Genomic DNA, 15,551 nt, shown 5'->3' on the forward strand with positions numbered 1-15,551 from the left:
GCATTGTGGAAATACACCGACTTTTTACGTTACATCTGAGACCTCACAACACCGCTCCCGGATGGGCTCGAACCACCAACCTTTCGGTTAACAGCCGAACGCGCTAACCATTGCGCCACGGAAGCCCAAAAATTAAATGTTCGTCTGGTATTGTGCAAAAACACTGGCTTTTTACGTTACATCTGAGACCTCACAACACCGCTCCCGGGTGGGCTCGAACCATCAACCTTTCGGATAACAGCTGAACGCGATAACCATTGCGCAACGGAAGCCCAAATATTAAATGGACGTCAGGTATTGTGGAAAAACTTTGACTTTTTACGTCACATCTGAGACCTCACAACACCGCTCCCGGATGGACTCGAACCACCAACCTTTCGGTTAACAGCCGAACGCGCTAACCATTGCGCCACGGAAGCCCGAAAATTAAATGGTCGTCAGGTATTGCTGAAAAACTTTGGCTTTTTACGTTACATTTGAGATCTCGCAACACCGCTCCCGGGTGGGCTCGACCCACCAACCTTTCGGTTAATAGCCGAACGCGCTAACCATTGAGCCACGGAAGCTCAGAAATTAAATGGTTGTCAGGTATTGTGGAAAACTTATGACTTTTTACGCTACATCTGAGACCTCACAACACCGCTCCCGGATGGGCTCGAACCACCAACCTTTCGGTTAACAGCCGAACGCGCTAACCATTGCGCCACGGAAGCCCAAAAATTAAATGTTCGTCTGGTATTGTGCAAAAACACTGGCTTTTTACGTTACATCTGAGACCTCACAACACCGCTCCCGGGTGGGCTCGAACCATCAACCTTTCGGATAACAGCTGAACGCGATAACCATTGCGCAACAGAAGCCCAAATATTAAATGGACGTCAGGTATTGTGGAAAAACTTTGACTTTTTACGTCACATCTGAGACCTCACAACACCGCTCCCGGATGGACTCGAACCACCAACCTTTCGGTTAACAGCCGAACGCGCTAACCATTGCGCCACGGAAGCCCAAAAATTAAATGGTCGTCAGGTATTGCTGAAAAACTTTGGCTTTTTACGTTACATTTGAGATCTCGCAACACCGCTCCCGGGTGGGCTCGACCCACCAACCTTTCGGTTAATAGCCGAACGCGCTAACCATTGAGCCACGGAAGCTCAGAAATTAAATGGTTGTCAGGTATTGTGGAAAACTTATGACTTTTTACGCTACATCTGAGACCTCACAACACCGCTCCCGGATGGGCTCGAACCACCAACCTTTCGGTTAACAGCCGAACGCGCTAACCATTGCGCCACGGAAGCCCAAAAATTATATGTTCGTCTGGTATTGTGCAAAAACACTGGCTTTTTACGTTACATCTGAGACCTCACAACAGCGCTCCCGGGTGGGCTCGAACCACCAACCTTTCGGATAACAGCCGAACGCGCAAACCATTGAGCCACGGAAGCTCAGAAATTAAATGGTTGTCAGGTATTGTGGAAAACTTATGACTTTTTACGCTACATCTGAGACCTCACAACACCGCTCCCGGATGGGCTCGAACCACCAACCTTTCGGTTAACAGCCGAACGCGCTAACCATTGCGCCACGGAAGCCCAAAAATTAAATGTTCGTCTGGTATTGTGCAAAAACACTGGCTTTTACGTTACATCTGAGACCTCACAACACCGCTCCCGGGTGGGCTCGAACCATCAACCTTTTGGTTAACAGCTGAACGCGATAACCATTGCGCAACGGAAGCCCAAATATTAAATGGACGTCAGGTATTGTGGAAAAATTTGACTTTTTACGTCACATCTGAGACCTCACAACACCGCTCCCGGATGGGCTCGAACCACCAACCTTTCGGTTAACAGCCCAACGCGCTAACCATTGCGCCACGGAAGCCCAAAAATTAAATGGTCGTCAGATATTGCTGAAAAACTTTGGCTTTTTACGTTACATTTGAGATCTCGCAACACCGCTCCCGGGTGGGCTCGACCCACCAACCTTTCGGTTAATAGCCGAACGCGCTAACCATTGAGCCACGGAAGCTCAGAAATTAAATGGTTGTCTGGTATTGTGGAAAACTTATGACTTTTTACGCTACATCTGAGACCCCACAACATCTCTCCCGGGTGGGCTCGAACCACCAACCTTTCGGTTATAAGCTGAACGCGCTAACCTTTACGCCACGGAAGCCCAAAAATTAGATGTTCGTCAGGCATTGTGGAAAAACACCGACTTTTTACGTTACATCTGAGACCTCACAACACCGCTCCCGGATGGGCTCGAACCACCAACCTTTCGGTTAACAGCCGAACGCGCTAACCATTGCGCCACGGAAGCCCAAAAATTAAATGTTCGTCTGGTATTGTGCAAAAACACTGGCTTTTACGTTTCATCTGAGACCTCACAACACCGCTCCCGGATGGGCTCGAACCACCAACCTTTCGGTTAACAGCCGAACGCGCTAACCATTGCGCCACGGAAGCCCAAAAATTAAATGGTCGTCAGATATTGCTGAAAAACTTTGGCTTTTTACGTTACATTTGAGATCTCGCAACACCGCTCCCGGGTGGGCTCGACCCACCAACCTTTCGGTTAATAGCCGAACGCGCTAACCATTGAGCCACGGAAGCTCAGAAATTAAATGGTTGTCAGGTATTGTGGAAAACTTATGACTTTTTACGCTACATCTGAGACCCCACAACATCTCTCCCGGGTGGGCTCGAACCACCAACCTTTCGGTTATAAGCTGAACGCGCTAACCTTTACGCCACGGAAGCCCAAAAATTTGATGTTCGTCAGGCATTGTGGAAAAACACCGACTTTTTACGTTACATCTGAGACCTCACAACACCGTTCCCGGATGGGCTCGAACCACCAACCTTTCGGTTAACAGCCGAACGCGCTAACCATTGCGCCACGGAAGCCCAAAAATTAAATGTTCGTCTGGTATTGTGCAAAAACACTGGCTTTTTACGTTACATCTGAGACCTCACAACACCGCTCCCGGGTGGGCTCGAACCATCAACCTTTCGGTTAACAGCTGAACGCGATAACCATTGCGCAACGGAAGCCCAAATATTAAATGGACGTCAGGTATTGTGGAAAAACTTTGACTTTTTACGTCACATCTGAGACCTCACAACACCGCTCCCGGATGGGCTCGAACCACCAACCTTTCGGTTAACAGCCGAACGCGCTAACCATTGCGCCACGGAAGCCCAAAAATTAAATGGTCGTAAGGTATTGCTGAAAAACTTTGGCTTTTTACGTTACATTTGAGATCTCGCAACACCGCTCCCGGGTGGGCTCGACCCACCAACCTTTCGGTTAATAGCCGAACGCGCTAACCATTGAGCCACGGAAGCTCAGAAATTAAATGGTTGTCAGGTATTGTGGAAAACTTATGACTTTTTACGCTACATCTGAGACCCCACAACATCTCTCCCGGGTCGGCTCGAACCACCAACCTTTCGGTTATAAGCTGAACGCGCTAACCTTTACGCCACGGAAGCCCAAAAATTAGATGTTCGTCAGGCATTGTGGAAAAACACCGACTTTTTACGTTACATCTGAGACCTCACAACACCGCTCCCGGATGGGCTCGAACCACCAACCTTTCGGTTAACAGCCGAACGCGCTAACCATTGCGCCACGGAAGCCCAAAAATTAAATGTTCGTCTGGTATTGTGCAAAAACACTGGCTTTTTACGTTACATCTGAGACCTCACAACACCGCTCCCGGGTGAGCTCGAACCATCAACCTTTCGGTTAACAGCTGAACGCGATAACCATTGCGCAACGGAAGCCCAAATATTAAATGGACGTCAGGTATTGTGGAAAAACTCTGACTTTTTACGTTACATTTGAGATCTCGCAACACCGCTCCCGGGTGGGCTCGACCCACCAACCTTTCGGTTAATAGCCGAACGCGCTAACCATTGAGCCACGGAAGCTCAGAAATTAAATGGTTGTCAGGTATTGTGGAAAACTTATGACTTTTTACGCTACATCTGAGACCCCACAACATCTCTCCCGGGTGGGCTCGAACCACCAACCTTTCGGTTATAAGCTGAACGCGCTAACCTTTACGCCACGGAAGCCCAAAAATTTGATGTTCGTCAGGCATTGTGGAAAAACACCGACTTTTTACGTTACATCTGAGACCTCACAACACCGTTCCCGGATGGGCTCGAACCACCAACCTTTCGGTTAACAGCCGAACGCGCTAACCATTGCGCCACGGAAGCCCAAAAATTAAATGTTCGTCTGGTATTGTGCAAAAACACTGGCTTTTTACGTTACATCTGAGACCTCACAACACCGCTCCCGGGTGGGCTCGAACCATCAACCTTTCGGTTAACAGCTGAACGCGATAACCATTGCGCAACGGAAGCCCAAATATTAAATGGACGTCAGGTATTGTGGAAAAACTTTGACTTTTTACGTCACATCTGAGACCTCACAACACCGCTCCCGGATGGGCTCGAACCACCAACCTTTCGGTTAACAGCCGAACGCGCTAACCATTGCGCCACGGAAGCCCAAAAATTAAATGGTCGTAAGGTATTGCTGAAAAACTTTGGCTTTTTACGTTACATTTGAGATCTCGCAACACCGCTCCCGGGTGGGCTCGACCCACCAACCTTTCGGTTAATAGCCGAACGCGCTAACCATTGAGCCACGGAAGCTCAGAAATTAAATGGTTGTCAGGTATTGTGGAAAACTTATGACTTTTTACGCTACATCTGAGACCCCACAACATCTCTCCCGGGTCGGCTCGAACCACCAACCTTTCGGTTATAAGCTGAACGCGCTAACCTTTACGCCACGGAAGCCCAAAAATTAGATGTTCGTCAGGCATTGTGGAAAAACACCGACTTTTTACGTTACATCTGAGACCTCACAACACCGCTCCCGGATGGGCTCGAACCACCAACCTTTCGGTTAACAGCCGAACGCGCTAACCATTGCGCCACGGAAGCCCAAAAATTAAATGTTCGTCTGGTATTGTGCAAAAACACTGGCTTTTTACGTTACATCTGAGACCTCACAACACCGCTCCCGGGTGAGCTCGAACCATCAACCTTTCGGTTAACAGCTGAACGCGATAACCATTGCGCAACGGAAGCCCAAATATTAAATGGACGTCAGGTATTGTGGAAAAACTCTGACTTTTTACGTCACATCTGAGACCTCACAACACCGCTCCCGGATGGGCTCAAACCACCAACCTTTCGGTTAACAGCCGAACGCGCTAACCATTGCGCCACGGAAGCCCAAAAATTAAATGGTCGTCAGGTATTGCTGAAAAACTTTGGCTTTTTACGTTACATTTGAGATCTCGCAACACCGCTCCCGGGTGGGCTCGACCTACCAACCTTTCGGTTAATAGCCGAACGCGCTAACCGTTGCGCCACGGAAGCCCAAATATTAAATGGACGTCAGGTATTGTGGAAAAACTTTGACTTTTTACGTCACATCTGAGACCTCACAACACCGCTCCCGGATGGGCTCGAACCACCAACCTTTCGGTTAACAGCCGAACGCGCTAACCATAGCGCCACGGAAGCCCAAAAATTAAATGTTCGTCTGGTATTGTGCAAAAACACTGACTCTTTACGTCACATCTAAGACCTCACAACACCGCTCCCGGATGGGCTCGAACCACCAACCTTTCGGTTAACAGCTGAACGCGCAAACCATTGAGCCACGGAAGCTCAGAAATAAACTGGTTGTCAGGTATTGCGGAGAAACTATGACTTTTTAAGTTACTTATAAAACTTAACACCAACGTTCCCGCGTGGGCTTGAGCCACCAACCTTTCGGATAACAGCCGAACGCGCTAACCATTGAGCCACGGAAGCTCAGAAATTAAATGGTTGTCAGGTATTGTGGAAAACTTATGACTTTTTACGCTACATCTGAGACCCCACAACATCTCTCCCGGGTGGGCTCGAACCACCAACCTTTCGGTTATAAACTGAACGCGCTAACCTTTACGCCACGGAAGCCCAAAAATTAGATGTTCGTCAGGCATTGTGAAAAAACACCCACTTTTTACGTTACATCTGAGACCTCACAACACCGCTCCCGGATGGGCTCGAACCACCAAACTTTCGGTTAACAGCCGAACGCGCTAACCATTGCGCCACGGAAGCCCAAAAATTAAATGTTCGTCTGGTATTGTGCAAAAACACTGACTTTTTACGTTACATCTGAGACCCTACAACACCTCTCATGGGTGGGCTCGAACCAACAAACTTTCGGTTAACAGCCGAACGCGCTAACCATTGCGCCACGGAAGCCCAAATATTAAATGGACGTCAGGTATTGTGGAAAAACTTTGACTTTTTACGTCACATCTGAGACCTCACAACACCGCTCCCGGATGGGCTCGAACCACCAACCTTTCGGTTAACAGCCGAAGGCGCTAACCGTTGCGCCACGGAAGCCCAAATATTAAATGGACGTCAGGTATTGTGGAAAAACTTTGACTTTTTACGTCACATCTGAGACCTCACAACACCGCTCCCGGATGGGCTCGAACCACCAACCTTTCGGTTAACAGCCGAACGCGCTAACCATTGCGCCACGGAAGCCCAAAAATTAAATGTTCGTCTGGTATTGTGCAAAAACACTGACTCTTTACGTTACATCTGAGACCTCACAACACCGCTCCCGGGTGGGCTCTAACCACCAACCTTTCGGTTAACAGCTGAACGCCATAACCATTGCGCAACGGAAGCCCAAATATTAAATGGACGTCAGGTATTGTGGAAAAACTTTGACTTTTTACGTCACATCTGAGACCTCACAACACCGCTCCCGGATGGGCTCGAACCACCAACCTTTCGGTTAATAGCCGAACGCGCTAACCATTGAGCCACGGAAGCTCAGAAATTAAATGGTTGTCAGGTATTGTGGAAAACTTATGACTTTTTACGCTACATCTGAGACCCCACAACATCTCTCCCGGGTCGGCTCGAACCACCAACCTTTCGGTTATAAGCTGAACGCGCTAACCTTTACGCCACGGAAGCCCAAAAATTAGATGTTCGTCAGGCATTGTGGAAAAACACCGACTTTTTACGTTACATCTGAGACCTCACAACACCGCTCCCGGATGGGCTCGAACCACCAACCTTTCGGTTAACAGCCGAACGCGCTAACCATTGCGCCACGGAAGCCCAAAAATTAAATGTTCGTCTGGTATTGTGCAAAAACACTGGCTTTTTACGTTACATCTGAGACCTCACAACACCGCTCCCGGGTGAGCTCGAACCATCAACCTTTCGGTTAACATCTGAACGCGATAACCATTGCGCAACGGAAGCCCAAATATTAAATGGACGTCAGGTATTGTGGAAAAACTTTGACTTTTTACGTCACATCTGAGACCTCACAACACCGCTCCCGGATGGGCTCAAACCACCAACCTTTCGGTTAACAGCCGAACGCGCTAACCATTGCGCCACGGAAGCCCAAAAATTAAATGGTCGTCAGGTATTGCTGAAAAACTTTGGCTTTTTACGTTACATTTGAGATCTCGCAACACCGCTCCCGGGTGGGCTCGACCTACCAACCTTTCGGTTAATAGCCGAACGCGCTAACCGTTGCGCCACGGAAGCCCAAATATTAAATGGACGTCAGGTATTGTGGAAAAACTTTGACTTTTTACGTCACATCTGAGACCTCACAACACCGCTCCCGGATGGGCTCGAACCACCAACCTTTCGGTTAACAGCCGAACGCGCTAACCATAGCGCCACGGAAGCCCAAAAATTAAATGTTCGTCTGGTATTGTGCAAAAACACTGACTCTTTACGTCACATCTAAGACCTCACAACACCGCTCCCGGATGGGCTCGAACCACCAACCTTTCGGTTAACAGCTGAACGCGCAAACCATTGAGCCACGGAAGCTCAGAAATAAACTGGTTGTCAGGTATTGCGGAGAAACTATGACTTTTTAAGTTACTTATAAAACTTAACACCAACGTTCCCGCGTGGGCTTGAGCCACCAACCTTTCGGATAACAGCCGAACGCGCTAACCATTGAGCCACGGAAGCTCAGAAATTAAATGGTTGTCAGGTATAGTGGAAAACTTATGACTTTTTACGCTACATCTGAGACCCCACAACATCTCTCCCGGGTGGGCTCGAACCACCAACCTTTCGGTTATAAACTGAACGCGCTAACCTTTACGCCACGGAAGCCCAAAAATTAGATGTTCGTCAGGCATTGTGAAAAAACACCCACTTTTTACGTTACATCTGAGACCTCACAACACCGCTCCCGGATGGGCTCGAACCACCAAACTTTCGGTTAACAGCCGAACGCGCTAACCATTGCGCCACGGAAGCCCAAAAATTAAATGTTCGTCTGGTATTGTGCAAAAACACTGACTTTTTACGTTACATCTGAGACCCTACAACACCTCTCATGGGTGGGCTCGAACCACCAAACTTTCGGTTAACAGCCGAACGCGCTAACCATTGCGCCACGGAAGCCCAAATATTAAATGGACGTCAGGTATTGTGGAAAAACTTTGACTTTTTACGTCACATCTGAGACCTCACAACACCGCTCCCGGATGGGCTCGAACCACCAACCTTTCGGTTAACAGCCGAAGGCGCTAACCGTTGCGCCACGGAAGCCCAAATATTAAATGGACGTCAGGTATTGTGGAAAAACTTTGACTTTTTACGTCACATCTGAGACCTCACAACACCGCTCCCGGATGGGCTCGAACCACCAACCTTTCGGTTAACAGCCGAACGCGCTAACCATTGCGCCACGGAAGCCCAAAAATTAAATGTTCGTCTGGTATTGTGCAAAAACACTGACTCTTTACGTTACATCTGAGACCTCACAACACCGCTCCCGGGTGGGCTCTAACCACCAACCTTTCGGTTAACAGCTGAACGCCATAACCATTGCGCAACGGAAGCCCAAATATTAAATGGACGTCAGGTATTGTGGAAAAACTTTGACTTTTTACGTCACATCTGAGACCTCACAACACCGCTCCCGGATGGGCTCGAACCACCAACCTTTCGGTTAACAGCCGAAGGCGCTAACCGTTGCGCCACGGAAGCCCAAATATTAAATGGACGTCAGGTATTGTGGAAAAACTTTGACTTTTTACGTCACATCTGAGACCTCACAACACCGCTCCCGGATGGGCTCGAACCACCAACCTTTCGGTTAACAGCCGAACGCGCTAACCATTGCGCCACGGAAGCCCAAAAATTAAATGTTCGTCTGGTATTGTGCAAAAACACTGACTCTTTACGTTACATCTGAGACCTCACAACACCGCTCCCGGGTGGGCTCTAACCACCAACCTTTCGGTTAACAGCTGAACGCCATAACCATTGCGCAACGGAAGCCCAAATATTAAATGGACGTCAGGTATTGTGGAAAAACTTTGACTTTTTACGTCACATCTGAGACCTCACAACACCGCTCCCGGATGGGCTCGAACCACCAACCTTTCGGTTAACAGCCGAAGGCGCTAACCGTTGCGCCACGGAAGCCCAAATATTAAATGGACGTCAGGTATTGTGGAAAAACTTTGACTTTTTACGTCACATCTGAGACCTCACAACACCGCTCCCGGATGGGCTCGAACCACCAACCTTTCGGTTAACAGCCGAACGCGCTAACCATTGCGCCACGGAAGCCCAAAAACTAAATGTTCGTCTGGTATTAAGCAAAAACACTGACTCTTTACGTTACATCTGAGACCTCACAACACCGCTCCCGGGTGGGCTCTAACCACCAACCTTTCGGTTAACAGCTGAACGCCAAAACCATTGCGCAACGGAAGCCCAAATATTAAATGGACGTCAGGTATTGTGGAAAAACTTTGACTTTTTACGTCACATCTGAGACCTCACAACACCGCTCCCGGATGGGCTCGAACCACCAACCTTTCGGTTAACAGCCGAACGCGCTAACCATTGCGCCACGGAAGCCCAAATATTAAATGGACGTCAGGTATTGTGGAAAAACTTTGACTTTTTACGTCACATCTGAGACCTCACAACACCGCTCCCGGATGGGCTCGAACCACCAACCTTTCGGTTAACAGCCGAAGGCGCTAACCGTTGCGCCACGGAAGCCCAAATATTAAATGGACGTCAGGTATTGTGGAAAAACTTTGACTATTTACGTCACATCTGAGACCTCACAACACCGCTCCCGGATGGGCTCGAACCACCAACCTTTCGGTTAACAGCCGAACGCGCTAACCATTGCGCCACGGAAGCCCAAAAATTAAATGTTCGTCTGGTATTGTGCAAAAACACTGACTCTTTACGTTACATCTGAGACCTCACAACACCGCTCCCGGGTGGGCTCGAACCACCAACCTTTCGGTTAACAGCTGAACGCCATAACCATTGCGCAACGGAAGCCCAAATATTAAATGGACGTCAGGTATTGTGGAAAAACTTTGACTTTTTACGTCACATCTGAGACCTCACAACACCGCTCCCGGATGGGCTCGAACCACCAACCTTTCGGTTAACAGCCGAAGGCAATAACCGTTGCGCCACGGAAGCCCAAATATTAAATGGACGTCAGGTATTGTGGAAAAACTTTGACTTTTTACGTCACATCTGAGACCTCACAACACCGCTCCCGGATGGGCTCGAACCACCACCCTTTCGGTTAACAGCCGAACGCGCTAACCATTGCGCCACGGAAGCCCAAATATTAAATGGACGTCAGGTATTGTGGAAAAACTTTGACTTTTTACGTCACATCTGAGACCTCACAACACCGCTCCCGGATGGGCTCGAACCACCAACCTTTCGGTTAACAGCCGAAGGCGCTAACCGTTGCGCCACGGAAGCCCAAATATTAAATGGACGTCAGGTATTGTGGAAAAACTTTGACTTTTTACGTCACATCTGAGACCTCACAACACCGCTCCCGGATGGGCTCGAACCACCAACCTTTCGGTTAACAGCCGAAGGCGCTAACCGTTGCGCCACGGAAGCCCAAATATTAAATGGACGTCAGGTATTGTGGAAAAACTTTGACTTTTTACGTCACATCTGAGACCTCACAACACCGCTCCCGGATGGGCTCGAACCACCAACCTTTCGGTTAACAGCCGAACGCGCTAACCATTGCGCCACGGAAGCCCAAAAACTAAATGTTCGTCTGGTATTGTGCAAAAACACTGACTCTTTACGTCACATCTAAGACCTCACAACACCGCTCCCGGATGGGCTCGAACCACCAACCTTTCGGTTAACAGCTGAACGCGCAAATCATTGAGCCACGGAAGCTCAGAAACAAACTGGTTGTCAGGTATTGCGGAGAAACTATGACTTTTTAAGTTACTTATAAAACTTAACACCAACGTTCCCGCGTGGGCTTGAGCCACCAACCTTTCGGATAACAGCCGAACGCGCTAACCATTGAGCCACGGAAGCTCAGAAATTAAATGGTTGTCAGGTATTGTGGAAAACTTATGACTTTTTACGCTACATCTGAGACCCCACAACATCTCTCCCGGGTGGGCTCGAACCACCAACCTTTCGGTTATAAACTGAACGCGCTAACCTTTACGCCACGGAAGCCCAAAAATTAGATGTTCGTCAGGCATTGTGGAAAAACACCCACTTTTTACGTTACATCTGAGACCTCACAACACCGCTCCCGGATGGGCTCGAACCACCAACCTTTCGGTTAACAGCTGAACGCGATAACCATTGCGCAACGGAAGCCCAAATATTAAATGGACGTCAGGTATTGTGCAAAAACACTGACTTTTTCCGTTACATCTGAGACCTCACAACACCGCTCCCGGGTGGGCTCGAACCACCAACCTTTCGGTTAACAGCTGAACGCGATAACCATTGCGCCACGGAAGCCCAAATATTAAATGGACGTCAGGTATTGTGGAAAAACTTTGACTTTTTACGTCACATCTGAGACCTCACATCACCGCTCACTGATGGGCTCGAACCACCATTATTTCGGTTAACAGCCGAACGCGCTAACTATTGCACAACGCAAGCCCAAAAATTAAATGGTCGTCAAGTATTGTTGAAAAACTTTGGCTTTTTACGTTACATTTGATATCTCACAACACCGCTCCCGGGTGGGCTCGAACCACCAACCTTTCGGTTAATAGCCGAACGCGCTAACCATTGCGCCACGGAAGCTCAGAAATTCAATGGTTGTCCGGTATTGTGGAAAACTTATGACTTTTTACGCTACATCTGAGACCCCACAACACCTCTCCTGGGTGAGCTTGAACCACCAACCTTTCGGTTAACAGCCGAACGCGCTAACCATTGCGCCACGGAAGCCCAAATATTAAATGGACGTCAGGTAATGTGGAAAAACTTTGACTTTTTACGTCACATCTGAGACCCCACAACATCTCTCCCGGGTGGGCTCGAACCACCAACCTTTCGGTTAACAGCTGAACGCGCCAACCATTGCGCCACGGAAGCCCAAAAAAAAACGTTCGTCAGGTATTGTGGAAAAACCCTGACTTTTTACGTTACATCTGAGACCCTACAACACCTCTCATGGGTGGGCTCGAACCACCAAACTTTCGGTTAACAGCCGAACGCGCTAACCATTGCGCCACGGAAGCCCAAATATTAAATGGACGTCAGGTATTGTGGAAAAACTTTGACTTTTTACGTCACATCTGAGACCTCACAACACCGCTCCCGGATGGGCTCGAACCACCAACCTTTCGGTTAACAGCCGAAGGCGCTAACCGTTGCGCCACGGAAGCCCAAATATTAAATGGACGTCAGGTATTGTGGAAAAACTTTGACTTTTTACGTCACACCTGAGACCTCACAACACCGCTCCCGGATGGGCTCGAACCACCAACCTTTCGGTTAACAGCCGAAGGCGCTAACCGTTGCGCCACGGAAGCCCAAATATTAAATGGACGTCAGGTATTGTGGAAAAACTTTGACTTTTTACGTCACATCTGAGACCTCACAACACCGCTCCCGGATGGGCTCGAACCACCAACCTTTCGGTTAACAGCCGAAGGCGCTAACCGTTGCGCCACGGAAGCCCAAATATTAAATGGACGTCAGGTATTGTGGAAAAACTTTGACTTTTTACGTCACATCTGAGACCTCACAACACCGCTCCCGGATGGGCTCGAACCACCAACCTTTCGGTTAACAGCCGAACGCGCTAACCATTGCGAAACGGAAGCCCAAAAATTAAATGTTCGTCTGGTATTGTGCAAAAACACTGACTCTTTACGTTACATCTGAGACCTCACAACACCGCTCCCGGGTGGGCTCGAACCACCAACCTTTCGGTTAACAGCTGAACGCCATAACCATTGCGCAACGGAAGCCCAAATATTAAATGGACGTCAGGTATTGTGGAAAAACTTTGACTTTTTACGTCACATCTGAGACCTCACAACACCGCTCCCGGATGGGCTCGAACCTCCAACCTTTCGGTTAACAGCCGAAGGCGCTAACCGTTGCGCCACGGAAGCCCAAATATTAAATGGACGTCAGGTATTGTGGAAAAACTTTGACTTTTTACGTCACATCTGAGACCTCACAACACCGCTCCCGGATGGGCTCGAACCACCAACCTTTCGGTTAACAGCCGAACGCGCTAACCATTGCGCCACGGAAGCCCAAAAACTAAATGTTCGTCTGGTATTGTGCAAAAACACTGACTCCTTACGTCACATCTAAGACCTCACAACACCGCTCCCGGATGGGCTCGAACCACCAACCTTTCGGTTAACAGCTGAACGCGCAAACCATTGAGCCACGGAAGCTCAGAAATAAACTGGTTGTCAGGTATTGCGGAGAAACTATGACTTTTTAAGTTACTTATAAAACTTAACACCACCGTTCCCGCGTGGGCTTGAGCCACCAACCTTTAGGATAACAGCCGAACGCGCTAACCATTGAGCCACGGAAGCTCAGAAATTAAATGGTTGTCAGGTATTGTGGAAAACTTATGACTTTTTACGCTACATCTGAGACCCCACAACATCTCTCCCGGGTGGGCTCGAACCACCAACCTTTCGGCTATAAACTGAACGCGCTAACCTTTACGCCACGGAAGCCCAAAAATTAGATGTTCGTCAGGCATTGTGGAAAAACACCCACTTTTTACGTTACATCTGAGACCTCACAACACCGCTCCCGGATGGGCTCGAACCACCAAACTTTCGGTTAACAGCCGAACGCGCTAACCATTGCGCCACGGAAGCCCAAAAATTAAATGTTCGTCTGGTATTGTGCAAAAACACTGACTTTTTACGTTACATCTGAGACCCTACAACACCTCTCATGGGTGGGCTCGAACCACCAACCTTTCGGTTAACAGCCGAACGCGCTAACCATTGCGCCACGGAAGCCCAAATATTAAATGGACGTCAGGTATTGTGGAAAAACTTTGACTTTTTACGTCACATCTGAGACCTCACAACACCGCTCCCGGATGGGCTCGAACCACCAACCTTTCGGTTAACAGCCGAAGGCGCTAACCGTTGCACCACGGAAGCCCAAATATTAAATGGACGTCAGGTATTGTGGAAAAACTTTGACTTTTTACGTCACATCTGAGACCTCACAACACCGCTCCCGGATGGGCTCGAACCACCAACCTTTCGGTTTACAGCCGAAGGCGCTAACCGTTGCGCCACGGAAGCCCAAATATTAAATGGACGTCAGGTATTGTGGAAAAACTTTGACTTTTTACGTCACATCTGAGACCTCACAACACCGCTCCCGGATGGGCTCGAACCACCAACCTTTCGGTTAACAGCCGAACGCGCTAACCATTGCGCCACGGAAGCCCAAATATTAAATGGACGTCAGGTATTGTGGAAAAACTTTGACTTTTTACGTCACATCTGAGACCTCACAACACCGCTCCCGGATGGGCTCGAACCACCAACCTTTCGGTTAACAGCCGAAGGCGCTAACCGTTGCGCCACGGAAGCCCAAATATTAAATGGACGTCAGGTATTGTGGAAAAACTTTGACTTTTTACGTCACATCTGAGACCTCACAACACCGCTCCCGGATGGGCTCGAACCACCAACCTTTCGGTTAACAGCCGAACGCGCTAACCATTGCGCCACGGAAGCCCAAAAATTAAATGTTCGTCTGGTATTGTGCAAAAACACTGACTCTTTACGTTACATCTGAGACCTCACAACACCGCTCCCGGGAGGGCTCGAACCACCAACCTTTCGGTTAACAGCTGAACGCGATAACCATTGCGCAACGGAAGCCCAAATATTAAATGGACGTCAGGTATTGTGCAAAAACACTGACTTTTTACGTTACATCTGAGACCTCACAACACCGCTCCCGGGTGGGCTCGAACCACCAACCTTTCGGTTAACAGCTGAACGCGATAACCATTGCGCCACGGAAGCCCAAATATTAAATGGACGTCAGGTATTGTGGAAAAACTTTGACTTTTTACGTCACATCTGAGACCTCACATCACCGCTCACTGATGGGCTCGAACCACCATTATTTCGGTTAACAGCCGAACGCGCTAACTATTGCACAACG

The 15,551-nt window shown here is 48.7% G+C and overlaps 18 non-coding genes across 18 annotated transcripts; all 18 read right to left on the minus strand.

The window, feature by feature from the left end:
* Positions 1 to 493: 493 nt before the first annotated feature.
* Positions 494 to 566, minus strand: TRNAN-AUU (transfer RNA asparagine (anticodon AUU)). Its single transcript has one exon. It is a non-coding gene; the product is annotated as a tRNA-Asn (tRNA).
* Positions 567 to 1,081: 515 nt separating this feature from the next.
* Positions 1,082 to 1,154, minus strand: TRNAN-AUU (transfer RNA asparagine (anticodon AUU)). The gene has a single exon. It is a non-coding gene; the product is annotated as a tRNA-Asn (tRNA).
* Positions 1,155 to 1,961: 807 nt separating this feature from the next.
* On the minus strand, positions 1,962 to 2,034 carry TRNAN-AUU (transfer RNA asparagine (anticodon AUU)). Its single transcript has one exon. It is a non-coding gene; the product is annotated as a tRNA-Asn (tRNA).
* Positions 2,035 to 2,108: 74 nt separating this feature from the next.
* TRNAI-UAU (transfer RNA isoleucine (anticodon UAU)) lies at positions 2,109 to 2,181 on the minus strand. Its single transcript has one exon. It is a non-coding gene; the product is annotated as a tRNA-Ile (tRNA).
* A 367-nt stretch (positions 2,182 to 2,548) lies between these two features.
* On the minus strand, positions 2,549 to 2,621 carry TRNAN-AUU (transfer RNA asparagine (anticodon AUU)). Its single transcript has one exon. It is a non-coding gene; the product is annotated as a tRNA-Asn (tRNA).
* Positions 2,622 to 2,695: 74 nt separating this feature from the next.
* TRNAI-UAU (transfer RNA isoleucine (anticodon UAU)) lies at positions 2,696 to 2,768 on the minus strand. The gene has a single exon. It is a non-coding gene; the product is annotated as a tRNA-Ile (tRNA).
* Positions 2,769 to 3,283: 515 nt separating this feature from the next.
* On the minus strand, positions 3,284 to 3,356 carry TRNAN-AUU (transfer RNA asparagine (anticodon AUU)). The gene has a single exon. It is a non-coding gene; the product is annotated as a tRNA-Asn (tRNA).
* A 515-nt stretch (positions 3,357 to 3,871) lies between these two features.
* TRNAN-AUU (transfer RNA asparagine (anticodon AUU)) lies at positions 3,872 to 3,944 on the minus strand. Its single transcript has one exon. It is a non-coding gene; the product is annotated as a tRNA-Asn (tRNA).
* Positions 3,945 to 4,018: 74 nt separating this feature from the next.
* Positions 4,019 to 4,091, minus strand: TRNAI-UAU (transfer RNA isoleucine (anticodon UAU)). The gene has a single exon. It is a non-coding gene; the product is annotated as a tRNA-Ile (tRNA).
* Positions 4,092 to 4,606: 515 nt separating this feature from the next.
* TRNAN-AUU (transfer RNA asparagine (anticodon AUU)) lies at positions 4,607 to 4,679 on the minus strand. Its single transcript has one exon. It is a non-coding gene; the product is annotated as a tRNA-Asn (tRNA).
* Positions 4,680 to 5,341: 662 nt separating this feature from the next.
* TRNAN-AUU (transfer RNA asparagine (anticodon AUU)) lies at positions 5,342 to 5,414 on the minus strand. Its single transcript has one exon. It is a non-coding gene; the product is annotated as a tRNA-Asn (tRNA).
* A 515-nt stretch (positions 5,415 to 5,929) lies between these two features.
* TRNAI-UAU (transfer RNA isoleucine (anticodon UAU)) lies at positions 5,930 to 6,002 on the minus strand. Its single transcript has one exon. It is a non-coding gene; the product is annotated as a tRNA-Ile (tRNA).
* An 809-nt stretch (positions 6,003 to 6,811) lies between these two features.
* TRNAN-AUU (transfer RNA asparagine (anticodon AUU)) lies at positions 6,812 to 6,884 on the minus strand. Its single transcript has one exon. It is a non-coding gene; the product is annotated as a tRNA-Asn (tRNA).
* A 662-nt stretch (positions 6,885 to 7,546) lies between these two features.
* TRNAN-AUU (transfer RNA asparagine (anticodon AUU)) lies at positions 7,547 to 7,619 on the minus strand. Its single transcript has one exon. It is a non-coding gene; the product is annotated as a tRNA-Asn (tRNA).
* A 515-nt stretch (positions 7,620 to 8,134) lies between these two features.
* TRNAI-UAU (transfer RNA isoleucine (anticodon UAU)) lies at positions 8,135 to 8,207 on the minus strand. Its single transcript has one exon. It is a non-coding gene; the product is annotated as a tRNA-Ile (tRNA).
* A 3,308-nt stretch (positions 8,208 to 11,515) lies between these two features.
* TRNAI-UAU (transfer RNA isoleucine (anticodon UAU)) lies at positions 11,516 to 11,588 on the minus strand. The gene has a single exon. It is a non-coding gene; the product is annotated as a tRNA-Ile (tRNA).
* A 515-nt stretch (positions 11,589 to 12,103) lies between these two features.
* TRNAN-AUU (transfer RNA asparagine (anticodon AUU)) lies at positions 12,104 to 12,176 on the minus strand. Its single transcript has one exon. It is a non-coding gene; the product is annotated as a tRNA-Asn (tRNA).
* Positions 12,177 to 14,601: 2,425 nt separating this feature from the next.
* TRNAY-GUA (transfer RNA tyrosine (anticodon GUA)) lies at positions 14,602 to 14,674 on the minus strand. The gene has a single exon. It is a non-coding gene; the product is annotated as a tRNA-Tyr (tRNA).
* Positions 14,675 to 15,551: the final 877 nt, after the last annotated feature.

This window comes from Phalangium opilio, unplaced genomic scaffold, assembly GCF_054372755.1.
Source record: "Phalangium opilio isolate 3A_F unplaced genomic scaffold, DU_Popi_V2 ptg000101l_1, whole genome shotgun sequence".
Taxonomy (NCBI): Eukaryota; Metazoa; Arthropoda; class Arachnida; order Opiliones; family Phalangiidae; genus Phalangium; species Phalangium opilio.